Genomic DNA, 19,147 nt, shown 5'->3' on the forward strand with positions numbered 1-19,147 from the left:
TAAACCAATAATTACTATACCATGTGAACACTGAGAAATGGGCCCTGTGAATGTGAAGAAGTGGAGAGTTCTTGTTACGGTTGGTTTGACATAATATCTTTCATACAGAATTACTTTGTTTTACCAACCAACACTACAAAAACGTTTTTATATAGATTCAGTTCTATCTGGTTGAATAATTCCTATTTTTTCTCTTATTTCTCTTCACTACAGTATAATCTGTCCTCTGACCTACATGACATTAAAACAGAAAAATCCATTTTCTGTCACCTTTGCTTTTTCCAGCACCTCTCTTAATCCGAAAGGGCAATGTGAAATAAAGCTTACACTCAACACTGCAGAAAACGAAAGCGAGTGATAAGTTGCTTGCCCATAGGTTATTAATCAGCTGTCCTCCAGGGCGTAGTGTTATGAAGCTGTGTCGTGTAATAAACAGCAGGCGAAAAGAATAATCTCCACTTTCTGACTCTGAAGTGCAGGCATGTGCTATAAAACTAAATTGACATCTGTTAGCAGGCTTGTCACATGAACGGTTTTTTCCCGCAGAATCTGGAATAAATTAGATCTTAAAACTTGGAACAGAGAGGCTGCTTTACATAATTCCTTCTAATGGTGTGCTGTGAACCCATCGCCCTGATTTTAAAGAGAAGTTCTTATGAGAAATGTTTCATTATCATTTTAATTGCAAAACTGTTGAATGCCACTCCATGCTAGGAAATTTGTGTTTTTTAAAAGGTCCTTATATTTTTAACTAAAATGTGGCAAATGACATCTTCCTTTTCTAATATTTTCATGGCTGAAAAATAAATCAGGTTTTACCTCCAAGTGAAACTGCGACCACCTTCCCCCATGCGCTTGGAGCCTGCTGTGTGGGTGGTTTATTATGCTTGGGCACCCCAGAGGCTGGCATGGCTGAGCTCCCGAGGCAGAAACAGCCGGCCTAGGCGTGACCTCACAGATTTGTTCAGGAATCTCTCCCTCAGAGGATTCGCTAATATGATAGCAAGTTCTTGGGGCTCTTAATGTCAAAAGGCATTAAGCATTTTTTAACACACATAAAGGAACTGGCAGAGCTGCCTGACCCAGTGAATCTGAGCTGTGTAGCACTGAACATAGCGTCCCTCTATCGGCCCACCGTCTCCTTTAGGAAAGAAAGTCACGAAAAAAGGAAACCTTTAGAGGCACCTGGAGCTTAGAGCCCCCCTCTGCTCCCTCAGGATTCACTTGGCTCTCATTCCCCAAAGTTTGTCAAAAAGGAAGATTCTCAGACAAATACACCCAGCCCTGGTACACAGCGATGAAGAAAAACAAATGTCAGCTTCCTGGAGCCTAATTTCCTCCATTTGTGAAATCTTCCTCTTTGGTAATAAGACTGGACTCCCTTGAAAATCTCAAAGGAGTGAGAGTCAGTCACAGTACTCTATAAAATAAAGTTCCAATTCTGGTTCCATGAATACTCTTCACTGATCACTGTCACCAACATGAGTTTATTTGCCTGTACAACCTTCTCAAATGGCAGGGATCCATATCGCTCACCTTTTAGTAGGGAACACTGAGGCACAGAGGACACAGAGACTTGGTGAGGAGCCAGGGAGTGAGGCTACAGAAGCTGACAGCCAGGCTCGGGACTCCATTCCTGTTTAAAGGGTCTTATGCACAGCAGGGGATGAGGGATTTGCAAACGGAAGGCTGAGCCACTGAAGTCCTCTCTACACAGGGAGGCTCCTCAAAGGGTGATGTTCATATCACCTGGAGCAGAGTGGGGTGGGGTTGGTTAAACATGCAGGTTCCTGAGCTCCATGCCAGACTAGTTAAATCAGAATCTCTGAGGTTGGTCCTGGGCTTGACGTTTGAATCAATCTCCCTAGAAGACTGGATGCTTTGACGGTGGCCTGTTGCTGTTGTTTTTGGTTTATTTTCTGGTGTTCTGAATTCTAACACTGAAATCCGAGAAGCCCTTGGTTGTGCAGGTGGGGGTTGGTCTCTGGATTCCAGAGCACTGTTCACACACAACCTTTCCGGTCATGGCTTTTGGCCATGGAAAACCAAGGGGAGGACACATCTAAGGAAACAAAAACTGTAGCTCAATGCAGAGGCACTGAACGGTTTGAAAATTATTAAGAAGATCCAAGACTTTTTGTTTCACAGCAAATCTCACCATTACTGATGAGTGAATAGGGTAAAAAAAAGCCAAAACTCATTTCCTAAATACTGAGTGCACAAGTGCTTGACTCATGTTCTCAAGATGGCTTGTCCTTAGGGTCCACTGCAGATTGATGGAGACAGAAAGATGTCTCTGCATTTCAAATAGCAATTCAGTACCATGAATGACTCATGACTCTTAAATTGCCACGGGCTTATTTCACAGAAACACAGCACCATCATGATTAAGTAGCAATTCTGCGAGATGAAGTTGCCTTCAAATACACAGAAAGATACATACCTCTCTTTGAAAAAGGAATATAAACAAGTCTAAATAGAAGATTCCACTGGGCCCTAAAAGAATCACCTGGATTTCTACCTTTATCACAGCATATCTTGTTTCCATGCAGTTTTCTACCCAAATGTTCTTCTGAAATATCAGTGACTAAGGTCTCTGGATGCTCATGCTGCTGCTGATTAATTCCACGGTAGGTTGTAGGAAAAGGTGAAGTATTCAAACTTTGCACGTTTTATTTAGAAAGGTACCAGGGACAAAGTCAGGTGGACAAGCATATATCTCCTGAGCTCCTCATTGGGTAGTCAGGATGTGACTCCATACAATAAAGAGTCTCTGGTCTTGAGGCACACACAGTTTAGTTGGAAGCACACATCTGAAAAGCAGAGGTCCAGCTACAGGGTAAAGCCATTAGTCATCCAGGACTCAGGCATGTCTGGGCCTTGCACTGGTGTGGCAGATGACCAGGAGACATTTTTATAAAGGAATTTTCCTCCTGAGAAAAAAAATGTCCCAGAAAAACAGCAAATCTAGTAAACAAAGCTGGTGCAACAGGCTGGCACATGAATAGAAAAATGACCTGAAGCACAGCCCAGCATCTGTGCCTCACTCCACTTTTGGTAAGGACGCAGGCTAGAGGCAGAGGACATCAGGAGAACACAAAGTGGCCCAGTGCTGGGCCTCTGGGGTGACACCACTTAAGTTCAGGTCCCAGCACTGACAATTACTATTAATATCCTCTGCTCCTATGCTTCTCAGACTGTGGTACACGCCTTGCTAGTCATTGTATGGTCCCCAACCAGCAGCATCAGCATTGCCTGGGAGCTTGCTAGAAATGCAGAGTCTCGGGCCCCACGCTGAACCTCCTAAATCAACATCTACATTTTCATTAGATTCCCCAGGTGGTTCACATACACAGCAAATATGAGAAATATTGGTACAGAATATGATTTAGGGCAAGATAAATAAGGATTTCAAAATTTTTCACGTAAGGTATTTTTAATGTATATTGGAAAACAGCCAGGACAGTTGACTCATGAGTCCATGGATATTATTTCTGCAAATAATTCTAAGGAAGAAAGGTGAATCAATTTAAAGAAAAGTATGAAGGCAAGATGCACATCCTCCCCGTGTTACCAAACACAAAGTGAAAAAGAGAATGATGAGGGAGGGGACAAAAAGATCAAAGCAGGGCTCAAAAACAAGATGAACATCTCCATGGACCAGAACATAGAGCAGTGAGCAAGACTGAAGCCAGGGCATGCTGGGTTCCTGACATAAAGCAGGTATAGCAGTGGTCCTGGGGGTGCATCTCCTGCAGAGAACAGGAACTAAAAGTGCTCTCATGAGAGAGCAGCTGAGCCACATTCATTGATTAACACCAAGGTCTGGAATGGAGTACCCTGGATCCAGAAAGGAGCTCAAAATAAACGGCTGACAACCACTGATGGGGCTATGGCTTAAAAACAGTCATTGGCCTGGGGAGGTGAGAGAAGAGAGACTCACCCCTGCAGATAGCAAATAAGCCAGACCCCAGATGGTTCAGTAACTGAATATTCCCAGTATCACTGGAAGAAGCAGGAGTCCCCAAATGCTTACATAAGACCAGGCCTGAAGGCTATTATAAAATCACTAGACAGAGAAGGGTGGAACCAAAAAGGAAAGAAAAAAGCAAAATCAAACCAAAAACCTTCCACTGAAAATGAACTAACAAATGAAACTCGAAAATACACACAGAAATCAAATGATGAGAAACAGCCAACCAAAGCCAATAACTGGAACATTACTTCATTCCAAGATTAAATTAATTTTGTTGAACAGTCTGACAAAAGTTTAAAACAAGTGTGTTTAGGGCACTCAGAGAAATCAGTAAGAATAATATTTACTTTCACAAAGATGGAAGTAGTGGTAATACATTTTGAAATAAAAACATGCAGAACTAAAAAAGAACGGACGGACAGGCAAAACACCAATTAAAAATCTCGGAAGTGAAAAATACAATAATTGTAATTCTTAAAAATATCAACAAAGGGTATGAACTCTAGACTGGACATAGTTAAAAAGAAAATTAAAGAATTGGAAGCCAGCATGGAAGAATTCACCCAAAAGTAGGCCAGTGACTGAGATTTTAAAATATGAAAAAGCAGCTGAGAGACAAGGAGGAACCTCTCAAGACTGAGAGGTTCCAAAAGACATCTAAAGGGAACACCAGAAGTAGAGAATAAAGGAAATTGGAGGAGAAGCATTGAAAATATTTTAATTTTTCAAATATTCACAAGGTGTAAAATTAAAAGATATAGAAAGTAGAGTCCCTTCCTCATCCGTTCAGTTCTTCTCCCTGGAGTCAACTAGTATCACCAGTTTCTTGTATGTATTTTTAGAGAGATACTATATGTATAAAAACAAGTATGTGAATGACAAAAATCTACATACATTCTTCTGCAATTTGTCTTTATTGAGATATAATTTATATACAACAAAATTCATATATTTTAAGTATACAGGTTGATGACTTTTGACATACGTATACACCCATGTAACCACCAACACCCCAGAACATTCCCTTGTGACCGTTTCAGTAAATCTCCTCCATTCCACCACCACATGCTTCAGGCAACCACTGGTCTGATTTCAATCACTATAGGATAGTTTTTCTTCTTCACTAAAGAGAATCATACAATATGTAATCTTTTGTGTCTGACTTCCCTCATTCAATATGAAGTCTGTGAGATTTGTTCATGTTGATGTATCACTATACTTGTTCCTTTTTACCGCTGAGTGCTGTTCCATCATAGATGGATGGAATGGTATATGGTATATTGAAACCATAACTTCCTTAACCATTCACCTGTTGATGGACAATGGGGTTGTTTCCAGTTGGGGTGACAATGAATAAAGCTGTTATGAACATTCAAGTACAAGTCTTTGTGTGGACATATGTTTTCAACATTCTTGGGTAAATACCTAGGAGTGGGTTTGCAGGGTCAATTGGTAAATGTAAGAACGTAGTAAGAAATTGCCAAACTCGTTTCCAAAGAAGTTGCCTTCCCACCAGAAATGTTTGACGGCTCCAGTTACTTCACATCCTTATCATCACTTAGTATCATCAATCTTTGTAATTTTAGCCATCTTGGTGTTTGTAAAGTGGTACTGCATTGTGGCCTTAATTTTCATTTCCCTATTGATTAACAAAATTGAGTATCTTTTCTTTCATGTGTGCTTTGCCATCTGTAATATCTTCTTTGGTGAAATGTTTGTTCAAATCTTTTGCCTATTTTTTAGTTGAGTTTTTTGTCTCATTTTTGGTTGTACAGCTCTTTATGTATTCTGAATACAAGTCAAATAATTTGCTTAAACACTTCCACAATGGTAAACGTGTAGATTATTTCCTATCCTTTGCTATTACAAACAATGAGGCAAAAAATAATAATAATAACCTTGTTCATATATCAGTTCACATATATGGGAGTATGATTGTACGGCTAATTCACAGAAGTAGAATTGATGGATCAAAAGGTATTTGCATCTGCAATGTAACAGATATTGCCAAACGGCCTGGCATAAAGACTGTACCAATTTATGTTCATGCCACTCTTTATCTTTGATAATCTGATTCCTGAGAATATTGTATCTAAGGGTAGTTTCATTTCCATTTCTCATACTATGAGCAAGTTTAAATACTTTTTCATGAGCCATTTGTATTTCCTTTTATGTGAACTACTTTTTCAGTCTTTATCAAATTTTCTATTAAGTTGCTAATCTTTTCCTTATTGATTTGTTAAAGCTCTTACATACCAGTGAAATTAGCTCTCTGCTTATGAAATGAGTTGTAAATACTTTTCAGTTTGTTATTTGCCTTTTAATTTTGCTTTTGGTATTTTTACCGTGCAGAAATTTTATATTTATATGTGATCAAATTAATCATTCCTTCTTTTATGACATCCTTACTCCAGGATTTTTACATAATTTTAAAAATTTTTGTTTATTTTTTATACAGCAAGTTCTTATTAGTTATCTATTTTATACATATTAGTGTATATATGTAAATCCCAATCTCCCAATTCATCCCACCACCACCACCATTCCCCCCTTGGTGTCCATACATTTGTTCTCTACATCTGTGTCTCTATTTCTGCCTTGCAAACTGGTTCATCTGTACCATTTTTCTAGATTCCACATATATGTGTTAATATACGATATTTGTTTTTCTGTTTCTGACTTACTTAATTCTGTATGACAGTCTCTAGGTCCATCCACGTCTCTACAAATGATCCAATTTCATTCCTTTTTATGGCTGAGTAATATTCCATTGTATATATGTACCACATCTTCTTTATCCATTCATCTGTTGATGGGCATTTAGGTTGCTTCCATGACCTGGCTATTGTAAACAGTGCTGCAATGAACATTGGGGTACCTGTGTCTTTTGGAATTATGGTTTTCTCTGGGTATATGCCCAGGAGTGGGATTGCTGGGTCATATGGTAATTTTATTTTTAATTTTTTAGGGAACCTCCATACTGTTCTTCATAGTGGCTGTATCAATTTACATTCCCACCAATAGTACAAGAGGATTCCCTTTTCTCCACACCCTCTCTAGCATTTGCTGTTCATAGATTTTCTGATGATGCCCATTCTAACTGGTGTGAAGTGACACCTCATTGCAGTTTTGATTTGCATTTCTCTAATAATTAGTGATGTTGAGCAGCTTTTCATGTGCTTCTTGGCCATCTGTATGTCTTTGGAGAAATGTCTATTTAGGTCTTCTGCCCATTGTTTGATTGGGTTGTTTGTCTTCTTAACATTGAGCTGCATGAGCTGTTTATATATTTTGTAGATTAATCCTTTGTCCGTTGATTTGTTTGCAAATATTTTCTCCCATTCTGGGGGTTCTCTTTTCATCTTGTTTATAGTTTCCTTTGCTGTGCAAAAGGTTTTACGTATCATTAGGTCCCATTTGTTTATTTTTGTTTTTATTTCCATTACTCTAGGAGGTGGGTCAAAAAAGATCTTGCTGTGATTTATGTCAAAGAGTGTTCTTCCTATGTTTCCCTCTAAGAGTTATATAGTGTCCGGTCTTACATTTAGGTCTTAAATCCATTTTGAGTTTATTTTTGTGTATGGTGTTAGGAAGTGTTCTAATTTCATTGTTTTACATGTAGCTGTCCAGTTTTCCCAGCACCACTTATTGAAGAGGCTGTCTTTTCTCCATTGTATATCCTTGCCTCCTTTGTCACAGACTAGTTGACCATAGGTGCATGGGTTTATCTCTGGGCTTTCTATCCTGTTCCATTGATCTATATTTCTGTTTTTGTGTCAGTAATATATTGTCTTGATTACTGGAGTTTTCAGTATAATCTGAAGTCAGGGAGTCTGATTCCTCCAGCTTCATTTTTTTCCATCAAGATTGCTTTGGCTATTCAGGGTCATTTGTGTCTCCATACAAATTTTAAGATTTTTTGTTCTAGTTCTATAAAAAAAAAAGCCATTGGTAATTTGATAGGGATTGCATTGAATCTGTAGATTGCTTTGGGCAGTATAGTCATTTTCACAATATTGATTCTTCTAATCCAAGAACATGGTATATCTCTCCATCTGTTTGTGTCATCTTTGATTTCTTTCATTAGTGTCTTATAGTTTTCTGAGTACAGGTCTTTTACCTCCTTAGGTAGGTTTATTCCCAGGTATTTTATTCTTTTTGTTGCAATGGTGAATGGGATTGTTTCCTTGATTTCTCTTTTTGATATTTTGTTGTTAGTGTATAGGAATGCAAGAGATTTCTGTGCATTAATTTTGTATCCTGCAACATTACCAAATTCATTGATTAGCTCTAATAGTTTTCTGGTAGCATCTTTAGGATTATCTATGTACAGTATCATGTCATCTGCAAACAGTGACAGTTTTACTTCTTCTTTTCCAATTTGTGTTCCTTTTATTACTTTTTCTTCTCTGATTGCCATGGCTAGGACTTCCAAAACTATGTTGAATAATAGTGACGAGTTGGACATCCTTGTCTTGCTCCTGATCTTAGAGGAAATGATTTCAGGTTTTCACCAATGAGAATGATGTTTGCTGTGGGTTTGTCATATATGGCCTTTATTATGTTGAGGTAGGTTCTCTCTATGCCTACTTTCTGGAGAGTTTTTATCATAAATCAGTGCTGAATTTTGTCAAAAGCTTTTTCTGCATCTACTGAGATGATCATATGGTTGTTATTCTTTAATTTGTTAATATGGTGTATAATATTGATTGATTTGCATATACTGAAGAATCCTTGCATCCCTGGGATAAATCCCACTTGATCATGGTGTAAGATCCTTTTAATGTGTTGTAGGATTCTGTTTGCTAGTATTCTGTTGAGGATTTTAGCATCTATATTCATCAGTGATGTTGGTCTGTAATTTTCTTTATTTGTAGTATCTTTGTCTGGTTTTGGTATCAAGTTGATGGTGGCCTTGTAGAATGAGTTTGGGAGTGTTCCTTCCTCTGCAATTTTTTGGAAGAGTTTGAGAAGGATAGGTGTTAGAGATTTCTGTGCATTAATTTTGTATCCTGCAACATTACTAAATTCTTTGATTAGCTCTAATAGTTTTCTGGTAGCATCTTTAGGATTATCTATGTATAGTATCATGCCATCTGCAAACAGTGACAGTTTTACTTCTTCTCTAAATGTTTGATTGAATTCATGTGTGAAGCCATCTGGTCCTGGACTTTTGTTTGTTGGAAGGTTTTTAATCACAGTTTCAATTTCATTACTTGTGATTGCTCTATTCATATTTTCTATTTCTTCCTGGTTCAGTCTCGGAAGCTTGTGTTTTTCTAAGGATTTGTCCATTTTTTCCAGGTTGTCCATTTTATTGGCATAGAGTTGCTTATAGTAGTCTCTAAGGATGCTTTGTATTTCTGCGGTGTCCATTGTAACTTCTCCTTTTTCATTTCTAACTTTATTGATTTGAGTTCTCTCCCTCTTTTTCTTGATGAGTCTGGCTAAAGGTTTATCAATTTTGTTTATCTTCTCAAAGAACCAGCTTTTAGTTTTATTGATCTTTACTATTGTTTTCTGTTTCTTTTTCATTTATTTATGTTCTGATCTTGTTTTTTAAATTTATTTATTTTATTTATTTATTTTTGGCTGCATTGAGTCTTTGTTGCTGCGTGCGAGCTTTCTCTAGTTGTGGTCAGTGGGGGTTACTCTTCGTTGCAGTGAGCAGGCTTCCCATTGCAGTGGCTTCTCTTGTTGCAGAGCACAGGCTCTAGGCATGCGGGCTTCAGTAGTTGTAGCACACGGGCTCGGTAGTTGTGGCTCACGGGCTCTAGAGCGCAGGCTCAGTAGTTGTGGCGCACATGCTTAGTTGCTCTGCATCACATGGGATCTTCCCGGACCAAGGCTTGAACCTGTGTCCCCTGCATTGGCAGGTGGATTCTTAACCACTGTACCACCAGGGAAGACCCTCTGCTCTATCTTTATGATTTCTCTCCTTCTACTAACTTTGGGCTTTGTTTGTTCTTCTTTTTCTAGTTCCTTTGGGTGTAAGGTTAGATTGTTTATTTGAGATTTTTCTTGTTTCTTGAAGTAGGATTGTATTGCTATAAACTTCCCTCTTAGAACTGCTTTTGCTGCATCCCATAGGTTTTGGATTGTCATGCTTTTGTTGTCATTTGTCTCTAGGTATTTTTTGATTTCCTCTATGATTTCTTCAACGATCTCTTGGTTATTTACTAACGTATTGTTTAGCCTGCATGTGTTTGTGTTTTTTATGTTTTTTTCCCTATAATTTATTTCTAATCTCATAGTGTTGTGGTCAGAAAAGATGCTTCATATGATTTCAATTTTCTTAAATGTACCAAGTCTTGATCTGTGACCCAAGATGTGATCTATCCTGGAGAATGTTCCGTGCACACTTGAGAAGAAAGTGTAATCTGCTGTCTTTGGATGGAATGTCCTATAAATATCAATTAAATTTATCTGGTCTATTGTGTCATTTAAAGCTTGTGTTTCCTTATTAATTTTCTGTTTGGATGATCTGTCCATTGGTGTAAGTGAGGTGTTAAAGTCCCCCACTATTATTGTGTTAACGGTTGATTTCCTCTTTTATAGCTGTTAGCATTTGCCTTATGTATTGAGGTGCTCCTATGTTGGGTGCATATATATTTATAATTGTTCTATCTTCTTCTTGGGTTGATCCCGTGATCATTATGTAGTGTCGTTCCTTGTCTCTTGTAACATTCTTTATTTTAAAGTCTATTTTATCTGATACGAATATTGCTACTCCAGCTTTCTTTTGATCTCCATTTGCATGGAATATCTTTTTCCATCCCCTTTCAGTCTGCCTGTGTCCCTAGGTCTGAAGTGGGTCTCTTGTAGACAGCATATATATGGATCTTGTTTTTGTATCCATTCAGCGAGACTGTGTCTTCTGGTTGGAGCATTTAATCCATTCACATTTAAGGCAATTATCGATATGTATGTTCCTATTACCGTTTACTTAATCATTTTGAGTTTGTTTTTGTAGGTCCTTTTCTTCTCTTGTGTTTCCTCCCACTTAGAGAAGTTCCTTTAGCATTTGTTGTAGAGATATTTTTGTGGTGCTGAATTCTCTTAGCTTTTGCTTGTCTCTAAAGCTTTTGATTTCTCTGTCGAATCTGAATGAGGTCCTTGCCTGGTAGCGTAATCTTGGTTGTAGGTTCTTCCCTTTCATCACTTTAAATATATCATGCCACTCCCTTCTGACTTGCAGAGTTTCTGCTGAGAAATCAGCTGTTAACCTTATGGGAGTTCCCTGGTATGTTATTTGTCATTATTCCCTTGTTGCTTTTAATAATTTTTCTTTGTCTTTGATTTTTTCCATTTGATTACTATGTGTCTCGGCATGTTTCTCTTTGGGTTTATCCTGCCTTGGACTCTCTGTGCTTCCTGGACTTGGGTGGCTATTTCCTTTCCCATGTTAGGGAAGTTTTCGACTATAATCTCTTCAAATATTTTCTCGGATCCTTTCTCTCTCTCTTCTCCTTCTGGGACCCCTATAATGAGAATGTTGGTGCATTTAATGTTGTCCCAGAGGTCTCTTAGGCTGTCTTCATTTCTTTTCATTCCTTTTTCTTTATTCTGTTCTGCTGCAGTGAATTCCACCATTCTGTCTTCCAGGTCACTTATCTGTTCTTCTGCCTCAGTTATTCTGCTATTGATTCCTTCTATTTTTCATTTCAGTTATTGTATTGTTCATCTCTGTTTGTTTGTTCTTTAATTCTTCTAGGTGTTTGTTCTTTAATTCTTCTAGGTATTTGTTAAACATTTCCTGCATCTGCTCGATCTTTGCCTCCATTCTTTTTCCGAGGTCCTGGATCATCTTCACTATCATTATTCTGAATTGTTTTTCTGGAAGGTTGCCTATCTCCACTTCATTTAGTTGTTTTTCTGGGGTTTTATCTTCTTCCTCCCTCTGGTACATAGTCCTCTGCCTTTACATTTTGTCTGTCTTTCTGTGAATGTGATTTTTGCTCCACAGGCTGCAGGATTGTAGTTTTTCTTGCTTCTGCTGTCTGCCCTCTGGTGGACGAGGCTATCAAAAAGGCTTGTGCAAGCTTCCTGATGGGAGGGACTGGTGGTGGGTAGAGCTGGGTGTTGCTCTGGTGGGCAGAGCTCAGAAAAACTTTAATCCGCTTGTCTGCTGATGGGTGGGGCTGGGTTCCCTCCCTGTTGGTTGTTTGGCCTGAGGCAAACCAGCAATGGAGCCTACAGGCCCTTTGGTGGGGCTAATGGTGGACTCTGGGAGGGCTCACACCAAGGAGTACTTCCCAGAACGTCTGCTGCCAGTGTCCTTGTCCCCGCAGTGAGCCACAGCCACCACCCACCTCTGCAGGAGACCCTCCAACACTTGCAGGTAGGTCTGGTACAGTCTCCTATGGGGTCACTGCTCCTTCCCCCTGGGTCCTGATGCGCACACTACTTTGTATGTGCCCTCCAAGAGTGGAGTCTCTGTTTCCCCAGGACCTGTCAAGGTCCTGCAATCAATTCCGGTAGCCTTCAAAGTCTGATTCTCTGGAAATTCCTCCTCCCGTTGCCAGACCCCCAGGTTGGGAAGCCTGACGTGGGGCTCAGAACCTTCACTCCAGTGGGTGGACTTCTGTGGTATAATTGTTCTCCAGTTTGTGAGTCACCCACCCAGCAGTTATGGGATGTGATTTTATTGTGATTGTGATTGTGCCCCTCCTACCATCTCATTGAGGCTTCTCCTTTGCCTTTGGATGTGGGGTATCTTTTTTGGTGAGTTTCAGTGTTTTCCTGTCAATGATTGTTCAGCAGTTAGTTGTGATTCCAGTGCTCTCGCAAGAGGGAGTGAGTGCACATCCTTCTACTCTGCCATCTTGAACCAGTCTCCCCCTACACAATTTTTAAAGTTACTTTCCATTTACAATTATTACAAAATATTGGTTATATTCCCCATGTTGTACAATACATCCTTGAGCCTATCTTACACCCACTAGTTGTACCTCCTACTCCCCTACCCTTGTATCACCCCTCCCACCCACTGGTAATCACTCGTTTGTTCTCTGTATCTATGAGTCTGTTTCATTTTTGCTATATTCTAGTTTGTTGTATTTTTTATTTTCCACATATAAGTGATATCATACAGTATTTGTCTTTCTCTGTCTGATTTATTTCACTTAGCATAATGCCCTCCAAGGTCAGCCATGTTGCTGCAAATGGCAAAATTTCATTCGTTTTTATGGCTAAGTAGTATTCCAGTGTGTGTGTGTGTGTGTGTGTGTATAAATATATATAACATATATAACATATCTTCTTTATCCATTCATCTGTTGATGAACACTTAGACTGCTTTCTCGTCTTGGCAATTGTAAATAATGCTGCTATGAACATTGGGGTGCATGTATCTTTTTGAATTAGTGGGGGGTTTTTTTGAATATAACCAGGAGTGGAATTCCTTCCAAATTGGAAAGGAAGAAGTAAAACTATCACTGTTTGCAGGTTACATGATACTATAGGTAAAAAATCCTAAAGATGCCACCAGAAAACTATTACAGTTCATCAGTGAATTCAGTAAAGCTGCAGGACATAAAATTAATATACAAAAATCAGTTGCATTTCTATACACTAACAATGAAGTATCAGAAAGAGAAATTAAGGAAACAATACCATTGTAGTAAAAAGAATAAAATACCTAAGAATAAACCTACCTAAAGAGGCAAAAGACCTGTACTCCAAAAACTATAAGACACAAACAGATGGAAAAATATGCTGTGTTCTTGGATTGGAAGAATCAATATTGTTAAAATGGCCACACTACCCAAGGCAATCTACAGATTCAATGCAATTCCTATCAAAATACCAATGGCATTTTTCACAGAAATAAAACATAAAATTTTTAAATTTATATGGAGACACAAAAGACCCCAAATAGCCAAAACAATCTTGAGAAAGAACAGAGCTGGAAGAATCACACTCCCCGACTTCAGACTATACTACAAAGTTACCGTAATCAAAACAGTATGATAGGGCTTCCCTGGTGGCGCAGTGGTTGAGAGTCTGCCTGCCAATGCAGGCGACACGGGTTCGAGCCCTGGTCTGGGAGGATCCCACATGCTGCGGAGCAGCTGGGCCCGTGAGCCACAACTGCTGAGCCTGTGCGTCTGGAGCCTGTGCTCCGCAACAAGAGAGGCCGCGATGGTGAGAGGCCCGCGCACCGTGATAAAGAGTGGCCTCCGCTTGCCGCAGCTGGAGAAAGCCCTCGCACAGAAACGAAGACCCAACACAGCCAAAAATAAATAAATAAACAAATAAAATTTTAAACAAACAAAAAACAGTATGATACTGGCACAAAAACAGACATGTAGATCAACAGAACAAGATAGAGAGTCCAGAAATAAAGCCGAACACTCATGGTCAATTAATCTGTGACAAAGGAGGCAAGAATATACAGAGTAAAGACAGCTCTTTCTAGTCAGCACCGAGTGATTGGCATCTCTCGCGACAACTGGCACAAGCGCCACAAGATTGGGGGCAAGAGAAAGCCCTACCACAAGAAGCATAAGTATGAGCTGGGACACCCCACTGACACCAAGGTTGACCCCCGCTGCATACACACAGTCCGTGGGTGGGGATGCAACAGGAAGTACCAGGCCTTGAGGCTGGATGTGGGGAACTTCTTCTGGGGCTCGGAGTGTTGTACGTGCAAGACAAGGATAACTGATGTTGTCTACAATGCATCCAACCACGGACCGTTCTGTACCAAGACCCTGGTGAAGAACTGCATCATGCTCATTGACAGCACACCATACCGACAATGGCACAAGTCCCACTACGCACTGCCCCTGGGCCGCAAGAAGGGGGCCAAGATGACTCCTGAGGAGGAAGAGATATTAAACAAAAAACAATCAAAAAAATTCAGAAGAAATATGATGAAAGGAAAAAGAATGCCAAAATCAGCAGTCTTCTAGAGGAGCAGTTCCAGCAGGGCAAGCTTCTTACATGCATCGCTTCAAGACCAGGCCAGTGTGGCCGAGTAGACGGCTATGTGCTAGAGGGAAAGGAGCTGGAGTTCTATCTGAGGAAAATCAAGGCCTGGAAAGTCAAATAAATCCTCTTCCCTCCTATCTTAGCTTGTGTAATAAAGGTGTTTATTGTTCTGAAAAAAAAAATTCTACCGGCAATTTTACTGGGATCATGTTAAATGAATAGATTAACATAAGAAAGATTAAATCATTATGATGAGTCCTTCTACCCAAGAACATGCTATGCTTTTGAATTTGTACAAGTGTTATTTTAAATTCTTGAATAAAGTTTCCTTCTTATAGATCTTGCACATGTCTTCAGTTTATTTTTATCTTTTTTTTTGTTGCTTTTGTAAATGGGGTCTTCTCTGCCTTTATATATTCTGGTTATTCATGAAAGTGTATGTTTTTAATTTTTGTACACTGCACTCAAACAGTTCATTAAATTCTCTTATTGTTTGATAGTTTTTCATTAGATTCTCTTGAGTTTTCCAGTATGCAATCATATTATCTACCAATAATGAGTGCTCCAATAATAATAATAATACATATGCATATAATAATAACAATTTTTAGCTCCTTCTTCCTAAATTTTACCCCTAAGATTCTTTCTCTTTTCTAATTGTGTTAACTATTATCTTAGGAACTGTGTTAAATAACCGTGATTATACACTGTACAATTTTGTTTACATAACATTCTTGAAATGACAAAATTATAGAAATGGAAAACAGATAAGTGGTTATCAGGGGCTAGGGAGAGAGGTGGGGAAAAGGAAGGTAGGTGTGGCTATAAAAAGGTAACATAATCCTGACGGTACTAGAAATGGCCTGTATCTGAACTGTATCACTGTCAATATACTGGCTGTGATATCATACTATAGGTTTGCCGTTGGGAAAAGGTACATGGAATCTCTGTATTATTTCTTACAACTGCATGCAAATCTATAATTATCTCAAAATAAGATTTTTTTTTAAAGAGCTCTAATCCAGTTTTTTTTAATGATAATGACAGGTGTCCTTATTTTTCCCTGACTTTAATAAGGATATTTTCATTGTTTCAACATTAATTGTGATGCCAACTGATATATCAAAGATGCAATTAATCCAAATATATCAGCAATCACGATAAATACAAATGGATTAAATTCACATAGATAGATGTATTATAGAAGTATCCATCCATTCCTTTCCATTGAGTTTTTTAAAAATCTGCAGAGACAATAGTCAAATGCAAATATAATATTTGTACAAATGAGAGAGGGCAAGTGTGGCAAAATATTAACAACTGATGAATCTCAGTGATGAATATATGAGAGTTCATTGTATTATTCTTACTCCCATAACTTCCAACTTTTATGTTTACATCTTTTCAAAAGAAAATATAAAAATGTTAAAGAGGTAAACTAAAACTCCAGATAATAGCAATGTGGGGCTCATAGTCAATGAGTAGTTAAGTTGCTAGGATCCTTGTTGTGTTTAGGAGGAATATAGAAATACTGAATAATTTGATACGTTGTTTTAAAATTTTATAGTTAATTATATACATTTAAAATTTAAGGGTAACCAAGACGAGTTAAAAAAAAAAGCCCAATTTAAAAGAATTGAAATTTGTCCAATATGCCAGTAATCACAATAAAGGTAAGTGAATTAAACACACCTGTTTAAAGACAGACTCTCAGATTGGATTTAAAAATACAATCCAGGCCTATACTTAGTATGTCACTCTTACAGGCTACACATAAACTGAAACTATATCCAAAAAATATAAAAATAAAGGACTCTAGAATATCATTTAATATAAAACATATTCCCCCCTCGCCAAAAAAAAAAAAAAGCTGGTATGGCAGAGCTAACAGCAGACAAAACAGAATTTAAGGCAAAGAAGATTTCCTGAAAGAAAAAGTGACATAACTTATACACATGGTCTGATGTTCTTCCTGAAAGAATCTATCATTTTCCATTTCCAACAGCAAAGTGTGAACAGTATTCCCAACAAGGATTTCAATGCAGGGCAGTATCAATATATTGTTTATATTTGCAAACTCGATAAGCAAGAAGAAAAAGGAATCTTTTTGTAGTTTAATTTCAAAGCTCATATTCTCTTAAACACAGCACCAAGTATACAACAGATGTTTTGCAATTAATAGCGGGCTGGCTGCCCAGAAAAGCAGAAACTGGCATTTCTTTCAAGAGTCCAAGCAGGCACTCAGCCTCAGGGGCAACGTCCTGGGCGAGGGAGGACCTGCCCCCCAATGGCTGAACAAGCAAGAAGTCAGCTGCACCTGCATCACCTAACCAGCAGCCCCAACCCCATGGTCTACATCTGCTCTGAATTAATTCTCAGCAGCTTATTTCACTTCTATACAGCACAGGAGTTACTTTCTATACAATCACCAGCAAAGCTGTTCAGTGCCCTGAGGCAGCAAACAAGAACAGTTCTTCTATGACCAAGTCTGAAGGACCAATTCCCTTCAATTTCACACAAAACTTTCATTAAAAACTCTTGACTAGAATTAGGTGCAGTTAGCAATTTCCAAAGAAATTGCCAATATATTTTCCCTGGAAACAAAGAGAAAAAATAAAACATTTCTATAAAATTTAGTAAAAACTTACTGAAATTGTTAATAAAAATTCTTTGAATTTACAATCAAATGACAAACGGACGCCAGGCACTCTGCTGAAGGCTTTCACACTGTGTTCTCTGACTCAATTCTCAGAAACAATCCATTTAGGTGGTATCATTATCCCCATGTTACTGACAGTCAAACTGAGCGCCAGAAAGGTTAAATGACTTGCCCAATGCCAAAAACCAACAAGAGCACCCATGCCTCAAACCTAGAGAAATGAGCTTACAGAGGTAAGCTCTAATGCAGTCCTATTATTCATATTATCTTCAGCATGGTTATGACTGAAAATAATAATTCTCATTAACCAGCCTGGATCATTTAGGATACTCTGTGTAATAAAGTCTTCAGAAGAAAGCACCCATTATGATTAATATGAGCAGAAATCTCAGATTCGATATTTCTAGTCATGTTCTGGAAAAATTCTTATGCATAGTTACAGCAACAAGCACTTCAGCCAAGAGAAGACAGTTAATCATTCCAAATAATGCTGGATCCAGGTGATATTATTCCCTGACAGACTGGGCTTCTCGTGCACACACTTTTGCTGATACAGCTGCTCTCACTTGATGCTTTAGAAAGGTTTTCTGATTTACGGTTTGAAGTTGAAATTACCCAAGAGTTTTAAAAGCAGTATGAAAGCCACATGCATTTTACCGTCACCATCTCAAAATTCTGCCTTTCATTTTTGCCTACATCTTTGCCTGAGTTGCTGGAATGTACATATGGCTAAAGGGAAGAAGAAAAATAACTCCTTAAAATGGAAAACATCGCAAAACTATATGTGATATTTTAAAGTCATGAAGTGAAAACAAAACAACAAAACCCCTTTGGTCTCTATGGTCACTTGCAGGAAAAATAAGCAAAGGAGGCAAAGCAAACACACTGACATTTTTTAGTGCGTTTTTTCCTATTTGTTTTCCCTGCCAGAGCTACATCGTATTTACCAGGGTCTGTACACATGCAGAGAAATGAAAACAGACCTTGCCTGCTGCAGGCCAGAAATGAGGTTTCCTTTTATCTGGCACCACGTAGCTTCTAGCTAGAAGCATGTTCCTAATGGAAGCAATCACTCACCAATGGCTTTAGATTTTGTTGTTTTTGTTTTAAAGCATTCACGCAAAAAATCTCTATGAAAGGATACCAGTATCTTTTCAATTTTCAGCAAGGGACTCTTTTTTAAGCGACAAATACATACCTGGCAATTCTGAGTCAGATCACTTTCATTATTTATGGGGTTTTTTCCTCCATTTTTTTTATTATGGTAAAAAACACATAACATAAAATTACCATCTTAATCATTTTAAGCGTCATTATTAGTGTTTTCAATAAAATAATAGCCCTAAGAATATAAAAAATCCTTTAAAACATTTATCCTTTTTAAGTATCACTGTAAATATTTCTGCTGTCTCAGGAGCAGTGTTGTAAAAGGCATCATGCTTCAGCTACAGCATAAAGGTTTGCCCACTGCAGCTCCCATGGAGTTAATTAAACAAGCACAATTCAGGTGCCTACCGGGTTATCCAAAAACACGTTTTTCATATGAAATGTGGCACAGATAAATTATATCCACAGAT

The 19,147-nt window shown here is 38.4% G+C and overlaps 1 protein-coding gene and 1 pseudogene across 2 annotated transcripts in view; one reads left to right on the forward strand and one right to left on the reverse strand.

The window, feature by feature from the left end:
- LOC307061162 (small ribosomal subunit protein eS8-like) overlaps positions 1-15,032 on the forward strand; it is a 35,221-nt pseudogene extending 20,189 nt beyond the window's left edge. The window contains exon 2 of the transcript in view: positions 14,359-15,032. The product of the transcript in view is annotated as a small ribosomal subunit protein eS8-like (transcript). The remainder of the gene's footprint in view (positions 1-14,358) is intronic.
- The window catches only part of METTL24 (methyltransferase like 24), a gene marked incomplete at both ends in the record, with an annotated part of 108,716 nt that overhangs the window by 35,523 nt on the left and 54,046 nt on the right, over positions 1-19,147 (reverse strand). The window lies entirely within an intron of this gene.

This window comes from Hyperoodon ampullatus (genome assembly GCF_949752795.1).
Source record: "Hyperoodon ampullatus genome assembly, chromosome: 12".
In the NCBI taxonomy this organism is placed as follows: Eukaryota; Metazoa; Chordata; class Mammalia; order Artiodactyla; family Ziphiidae; genus Hyperoodon; species Hyperoodon ampullatus.